Source organism: Mixophyes fleayi, unplaced genomic scaffold (genome assembly GCF_038048845.1).
Source record: "Mixophyes fleayi isolate aMixFle1 unplaced genomic scaffold, aMixFle1.hap1 Scaffold_145, whole genome shotgun sequence".
Classification (NCBI taxonomy): Eukaryota; Metazoa; Chordata; class Amphibia; order Anura; family Limnodynastidae; genus Mixophyes; species Mixophyes fleayi.
The window spans coordinates 110,001-115,000 of record NW_027445943.1 but is presented as its reverse complement, the minus strand read 5'-3'; the positions used below and the strand labels follow the sequence as shown (position 1 = coordinate 115,000).

The 5,000-nt window shown below is 46.5% G+C and overlaps 6 non-coding genes and 14 pseudogenes across 6 annotated transcripts in view; all 20 read right to left on the bottom strand.

Annotated features, from left to right (window-relative positions):
• Positions 1–53: 53 nt before the first annotated feature.
• On the bottom strand, positions 54–172 carry LOC142113993 (5S ribosomal RNA; annotated as a pseudogene).
• An 82-nt stretch (positions 173–254) lies between these two features.
• On the bottom strand, positions 255–373 carry LOC142114248 (5S ribosomal RNA). Its single transcript, XR_012681746.1, has one exon. It is a non-coding gene; the product is annotated as a 5S ribosomal RNA (ribosomal RNA).
• Positions 374–612: 239 nt separating this feature from the next.
• Positions 613–730, bottom strand: LOC142114623 (5S ribosomal RNA; annotated as a pseudogene).
• A 270-nt stretch (positions 731–1,000) lies between these two features.
• LOC142114015 (5S ribosomal RNA) lies at positions 1,001–1,119 on the bottom strand (annotated as a pseudogene).
• Positions 1,120–1,198: 79 nt separating this feature from the next.
• On the bottom strand, positions 1,199–1,319 carry LOC142113972 (5S ribosomal RNA; annotated as a pseudogene).
• An 82-nt stretch (positions 1,320–1,401) lies between these two features.
• Positions 1,402–1,521, bottom strand: LOC142114589 (5S ribosomal RNA; annotated as a pseudogene).
• A 271-nt stretch (positions 1,522–1,792) lies between these two features.
• On the bottom strand, positions 1,793–1,912 carry LOC142114101 (5S ribosomal RNA; annotated as a pseudogene).
• Positions 1,913–1,991: 79 nt separating this feature from the next.
• On the bottom strand, positions 1,992–2,111 carry LOC142114654 (5S ribosomal RNA; annotated as a pseudogene).
• Positions 2,112–2,193: 82 nt separating this feature from the next.
• On the bottom strand, positions 2,194–2,314 carry LOC142114624 (5S ribosomal RNA; annotated as a pseudogene).
• An 81-nt stretch (positions 2,315–2,395) lies between these two features.
• Positions 2,396–2,514, bottom strand: LOC142114244 (5S ribosomal RNA). The gene has a single exon (XR_012681741.1). It is a non-coding gene; the product is annotated as a 5S ribosomal RNA (ribosomal RNA).
• A 79-nt stretch (positions 2,515–2,593) lies between these two features.
• On the bottom strand, positions 2,594–2,710 carry LOC142114042 (5S ribosomal RNA; annotated as a pseudogene).
• A 271-nt stretch (positions 2,711–2,981) lies between these two features.
• LOC142114002 (5S ribosomal RNA) lies at positions 2,982–3,100 on the bottom strand (annotated as a pseudogene).
• A 79-nt stretch (positions 3,101–3,179) lies between these two features.
• Positions 3,180–3,298, bottom strand: LOC142114291 (5S ribosomal RNA). Its single transcript, XR_012681785.1, has one exon. It is a non-coding gene; the product is annotated as a 5S ribosomal RNA (ribosomal RNA).
• A 74-nt stretch (positions 3,299–3,372) lies between these two features.
• LOC142114593 (5S ribosomal RNA) lies at positions 3,373–3,493 on the bottom strand (annotated as a pseudogene).
• Positions 3,494–3,969: 476 nt separating this feature from the next.
• Positions 3,970–4,087, bottom strand: LOC142114670 (5S ribosomal RNA; annotated as a pseudogene).
• An 80-nt stretch (positions 4,088–4,167) lies between these two features.
• Positions 4,168–4,286, bottom strand: LOC142114377 (5S ribosomal RNA). Its single transcript, XR_012681864.1, has one exon. It is a non-coding gene; the product is annotated as a 5S ribosomal RNA (ribosomal RNA).
• An 82-nt stretch (positions 4,287–4,368) lies between these two features.
• Positions 4,369–4,487, bottom strand: LOC142114714 (5S ribosomal RNA; annotated as a pseudogene).
• An 80-nt stretch (positions 4,488–4,567) lies between these two features.
• LOC142114296 (5S ribosomal RNA) lies at positions 4,568–4,686 on the bottom strand. Its single transcript, XR_012681790.1, has one exon. It is a non-coding gene; the product is annotated as a 5S ribosomal RNA (ribosomal RNA).
• An 81-nt stretch (positions 4,687–4,767) lies between these two features.
• On the bottom strand, positions 4,768–4,876 carry LOC142114150 (5S ribosomal RNA; annotated as a pseudogene).
• An 80-nt stretch (positions 4,877–4,956) lies between these two features.
• LOC142114225 (5S ribosomal RNA) overlaps positions 4,957–5,000 on the bottom strand; it is a 119-nt gene continuing 75 nt past the window's right edge. Inside the window, exon 1 of the ribosomal RNA XR_012681724.1 lies at positions 4,957–5,000. This exon is cut by the window's right edge and continues 75 nt beyond it. This is a non-coding gene — a ribosomal RNA (5S ribosomal RNA).

The window sequence follows — 5,000 nt, the reverse complement described above, 5'->3', positions numbered from 1 at the left end:
TATACATCTCGAAACCAGCATTGAAGGAGGCCGGAACAAGAGAGAAAAAAAAAAGCCTACAGCACCTGGTATTTCCAGGTTGTCTCCCATCCAACTACTAACCAGGCCCAGCCCTGCTTAGCTTCCAAGATCAGACGAGATTGGGCTTGTTCAGGGTGGTGTGGTTATAGGTATTGTTTTCCTATTGACCTACATCTCTTATACATCTAAAAACAAGCATTGAAGGAAGCCGGAACAAGAGAGAAAAAAAAAAAGGCTTACAGCACCTGGTATTCCCAGGGGGTCTCCCATCCAAGTACTAACCAGGCCCGGCCCTGCTTAGCTTCCAAGATCAGACGAGATTGGGCTTGTCCAGGGTGGTGTGGCTGTAGGTATTGGTTTCCTAATGACCTACATCACTTATACATTTTAAAACCAGCATTGAAGGAAGCCAGAACAAGAGAGAAAAAAAAAAGTACTAACCAGGCCCGGGACCTGCTTAGCTTTCAAGGTCAGACGATATTGGGCTTGTTCAGGGTGGTGTGGCTGTAGGTATTGGTTTCCTATTGACCTACATCTCTTATACATATCAAAACCAGCATTGAAGGAGGCGGAACAAGAGAGAAAAAAAAAAGCCTACAGCACCTGGTATTTCCAGGTGGTCTCCCATCCAAGTACTAACCAGGCCCAGCCTGCTTAGCTTCCAAGATCAGACGAGATTGGGCTTGTTCAGGGTGGTGTGGCTGTAGGTAATGGTTTCCTATTGACCTACATCTCTTATACATCTCAAAACCAGCATTGAAGGAAGTCGGAACAAGAGAGAAAAAAAAAGGCCTACAGCACCTGGTATTCCCAGGTGGTCTTGCATCCAAGTACTAACCAACCCCGGCTCTGCTTAGCTTCCAAGATCAGGCTTGTTCAGGGTGGTGTGGCTGTATGTATTGGTTTCCTATTGACCTACATCTCTTATACATCTAAAAACCAGCATTGAAGTAAGCCGGAACAAGAGAGAAAAAAAAAAAGCCTACAGCACCTGGTATTCCCAGGTGGTCTCCCATCCAACTACTAACCAGGCCTGGCCCTGCTTAGCTTCCAAGATCAGACGAGATTGGGCTTGTTTAGAGATGTGTAGCTGTAGGATTTGGCTTCTTATTGACCTACATCTCTTATTATCTCAAAACCAGCATGAAGGAAGCCGGAACAAGAGAGAAAAAAAAAAGGCATACAGCACCTGGTATTCCCAGGTGGTCTCCTATCCAAGTACTAACCAGGGCCCCGTCCCTGCTTAGCTTCCAAGATCAGACGAGATTGGGCTTGTTCAGGGTGGTGTGGCTGTAGGTATTGTTTTCCTATTGACCTACATCTCTTATACATCTAGAAACCAGCATTGAAGGAAGCCGGAAAAAGAGAGAGAAGAAGAAAGGCCTACAGCACCTGGTATTCCCAGGTGGTCTCCCATCCAAGTACTAACCAGGCCCGTCCCTGCTTAGCTTCCAAGATCAGACGAGATTGGGCTTGTTCGGGGTGGTGTGTGTTGTAGGCATTGTTTTCCTATTGACCTACATCTCTTATACATCTAGAAACCAGCATTGAAGGAAGCCGGAACAAGAGAGAAGAAAAAAAGGCCTTCAGCACCTGGTATTCCCAGGTGGTCTCCCATCCAAGTACTAACCAACCCTGGCTCTGCTTAGCTTCCAAGATCAGGCTTGTTCAGGGTGGTGTGGCTGTATGTATTGGTTTCCTATTGACCTACATCTCTTATACATCTAAAAACCAGCATTGAAGGAAGCCGGAACAAGAGAGAAAAAAAAAAAGCCTACAGCACCTGGTATTCCCAGGTGGTCTCCCATCCAATTGTACTAACCAGGCCTGGCCCTGCTTAGCTTCCAAGATCAGACGAGATTGGCTTGTTCAGGGTGGTGTGGCTGTAGGTATTGGTTTCCTAATGACCTACATCTCTTTAACATCTCAAAACCAGCTTTGAAGGAGGCCGGAACAAGAGAGAAAAAAAAAGCCTACAGCACCTGGTATTTCCAGGTGGTCTCCCATCCAAGTACTAACCAGGCCCAGCCCTGCTTAGCTTCCAAGATCAGACGAGATTGGTCTTGTTCAGGGTGGTGTGGGCTGTAGGTATTGTTTTCCTATTGACCTACATCTCTTATACATCTAGAAACCAGCATTGAAGGAAGCTGGAACAAGAGAGAAGAAAAAAAAGGCCTACAGCACCTGGTATTCCCAGGTGGTCTCCCATCCAAGTACTAACCAGGCCTGTCCCTGCTTAGCTTCCAAGATCAGACGAGATTGGGCTTGTTCAGGGGGTGGTGTGGCTGTAGGTATTGTTTTCCTATTGACCTACATCTCTTATACATCTAGAAACCAGCATTGAAGGAAGCCGGAACAAGAGAGAAGAAAAAAAGGCCTACAGCACCTGGTATTCCCAGGTGGTCTCCCATCCAAGTACTAACCAGGCCCGGCTCTGCTTAGCTTCCAAGATCAGACGAGATTGGGCTTGTTCAGGGTGGTGTGGCTGTAGGTATTGGTTTCCTATTGACCTACATCTCTTATACATCTCAAAACCAGCATTGAAGGAGGCCGGAACAGAGAGAAAAAAAAAAGCCTACAGCACCTGGTATTTCAGGTGGTCTCCCATCCAAGTACTAACCAGGCCCAGCCTGCTTAGCTTCCAAGATCAGACGAGATTGGGCTTGTTCAGGGTGGTGTGGCTGTAGGTATTGGTTTCCTATTGACCTACATCTCTTATACATCTCAAAACCAGCATTGAAGGAAGTCGGAAAAAGAGAGAAAAAAAAAGAGCCTACAGCACCTGGTATCCCCAGGTGGTCTTGCATCCAAGTACTAACCAGGCCTGGCTCTGCTTAGCTTCCAAGATCAGGCTTGTTCAGGGTGGTGTGACTGTAGATATTGGTTTCCTATTGACCTCTATCTCTTATACATCTAAAAACCAGCATTGAAGGAAGCCGGAACAAGAGAGAAAAAAAAAAAGCCTACAGCACCTGGTATTCCCAGGTGGTCTCCCATCCAAGTACTAAACAGGCCTGACCCTGCTTAGCTTCCAAGATCAAACGAGATTGGGCTTGTTTAGAGATGTGTAGCTGTAGGTTTTGGTTTCCTATTGACCTACATCTCTTATAATCTCAAAACCAGCATTGAAGGAAGCCGGAACAAGAGAGAAGAAAAAAGGCCTACAGCACCTGGTATTCCCAGGTGGTCTCCCATCCAAGTACTAACCAGGCCCGGCTCTGCTTAGTTTCCAAGATCAGACGAGATTGGGCTTGTTCAGGGTGGTGTGGCTGTAGGTATTGGTTTAACCTACATCTCTTATACATCTCAAAACCAGCATTGAAGGAGGCCGGAACAAGAGAGAAAAAAAAAAGCCTACAGCACCTGGTATTTCCAGGGTGGGTCTCCCATCCAAGTACTAACCAGGCCCAGCCCTGCTTAGCTTCCAAGATCAGACGAGATTGGGCTTGTTCAGGGTGGTGTGGCTGTAGGTATTGGTTTCCTATTGACCTACATCTCTTATACATCTCAAAACAGCATTGAAGGAAGTCGGAAAAAGAGAGAAAAAAAAAGGGCCTACAGCACCTGGTATCCCCAGGTGGTCTCGCATCCAAGTACTAACCAGGCCTGGCTCTGCTTAGCTTCCAAGATCAGGCTTGTTTCAGGGTGGTGTGACTGTAGATATTGGTTTCCCTATTGACCCTCCATCTCTTATACATCTAAAAACCAGCATTGAAGGAAGCCGGAACAAGAGAGAAAAAAAAAAAGCCTACAGCACCTGGTATTCCCAGGTGGTCTCCCTTCCAAGGTACTAACCAGGCCGACCCTGCTTAGCTTCCAAGATCAAACGAGATTGGGCTTGTTCTTGTTTAGAGATGTGTAGCTGTTAGTTTTGGTTTGCTATTGACCTACATCTCTTATAATCTCAAACCAGCATTGAAGGAAGCCGGACAAGAGAGAAGAAAAAAAGGCCTACAGCACCTGGTATTCCCAGGTGGTCTCCCATCCAAGTACTAACCAGGCCCGGCTCTGCTTAGCTTCCAAGATCAGACGAGATTGGGCTTGTTCAGGGTGTGTGGCTGTAGGTATTGGTTTCCTATTGACCTACATCTCTTATACATCTGAAAACCAGCATTGAAGGAGGCCGGAACAAGAGAGAAAAAAAAAAGCTTACAGCACCTGGTATTTCCAGGTGGTCTCCCATCCAAGTACTAACCAGGCCCAGCCCTGCTTAGCTTCCAAGATCAGACGAGATTGGGCTTGTTCAGGGTGGTGTGGCTGTAGGTATTGTTTTCCTATTGACCTACATCTCTTATACATCTAAAAACAAGCATTGAAGGAAGCCGGAACAAGAGAGAAAAAAAAAAAGGCCTACAGCACCTGGTATTCCCAGGTGGTCTCCCATCCAAGTACTAACCAGCCCAGCCCTGCTTGAGCTTCCAAGATCAGACGAGATTGGGCTTGTTCAGGGTGGTGTGGCTGTAGGTATTGTTTTCCTATTGACCTACATCTCTTATACATCTAGAAACTAGCATTGAAGGAAGCCAGAACAAGAGAGAAGAAAAAAGGCCTACAGCACCTGGTATTCCCAGGTGGTCTCCCATCCAAGTACTAACCAGGCCCGTCCCTGCTTAGCTTCCAAGATCAGATGAGATTGGGCTTGTTCAGGGTGGTGTGGCTGTAGGTATTGTTTTCCTATTGACCTACATCTCTTATACATCTAGAAACCAGCATTGAAGGAAGCTGGAACAAGAGAGAAGAAAAAAAGTCCTACAGCACCTGGTATTCCCAGGTGGTCTCCCATCCAAGTACTAACCAAGCCCGGCTCTGCTTAGCTTTCAAGATCGGGCTTGTTCAGGGTGGTGTGGCTGTAGGTATTGGTTTCCTATTGACCTACATCTCTTATACATCTCAAAACCAGCATTGAAGGAGGCCGGAACAAGAGAGAAAAAAAAAAGCCTACAGCACCTGGTATTTCCAGGTGGTCTCCCATCCAAGTA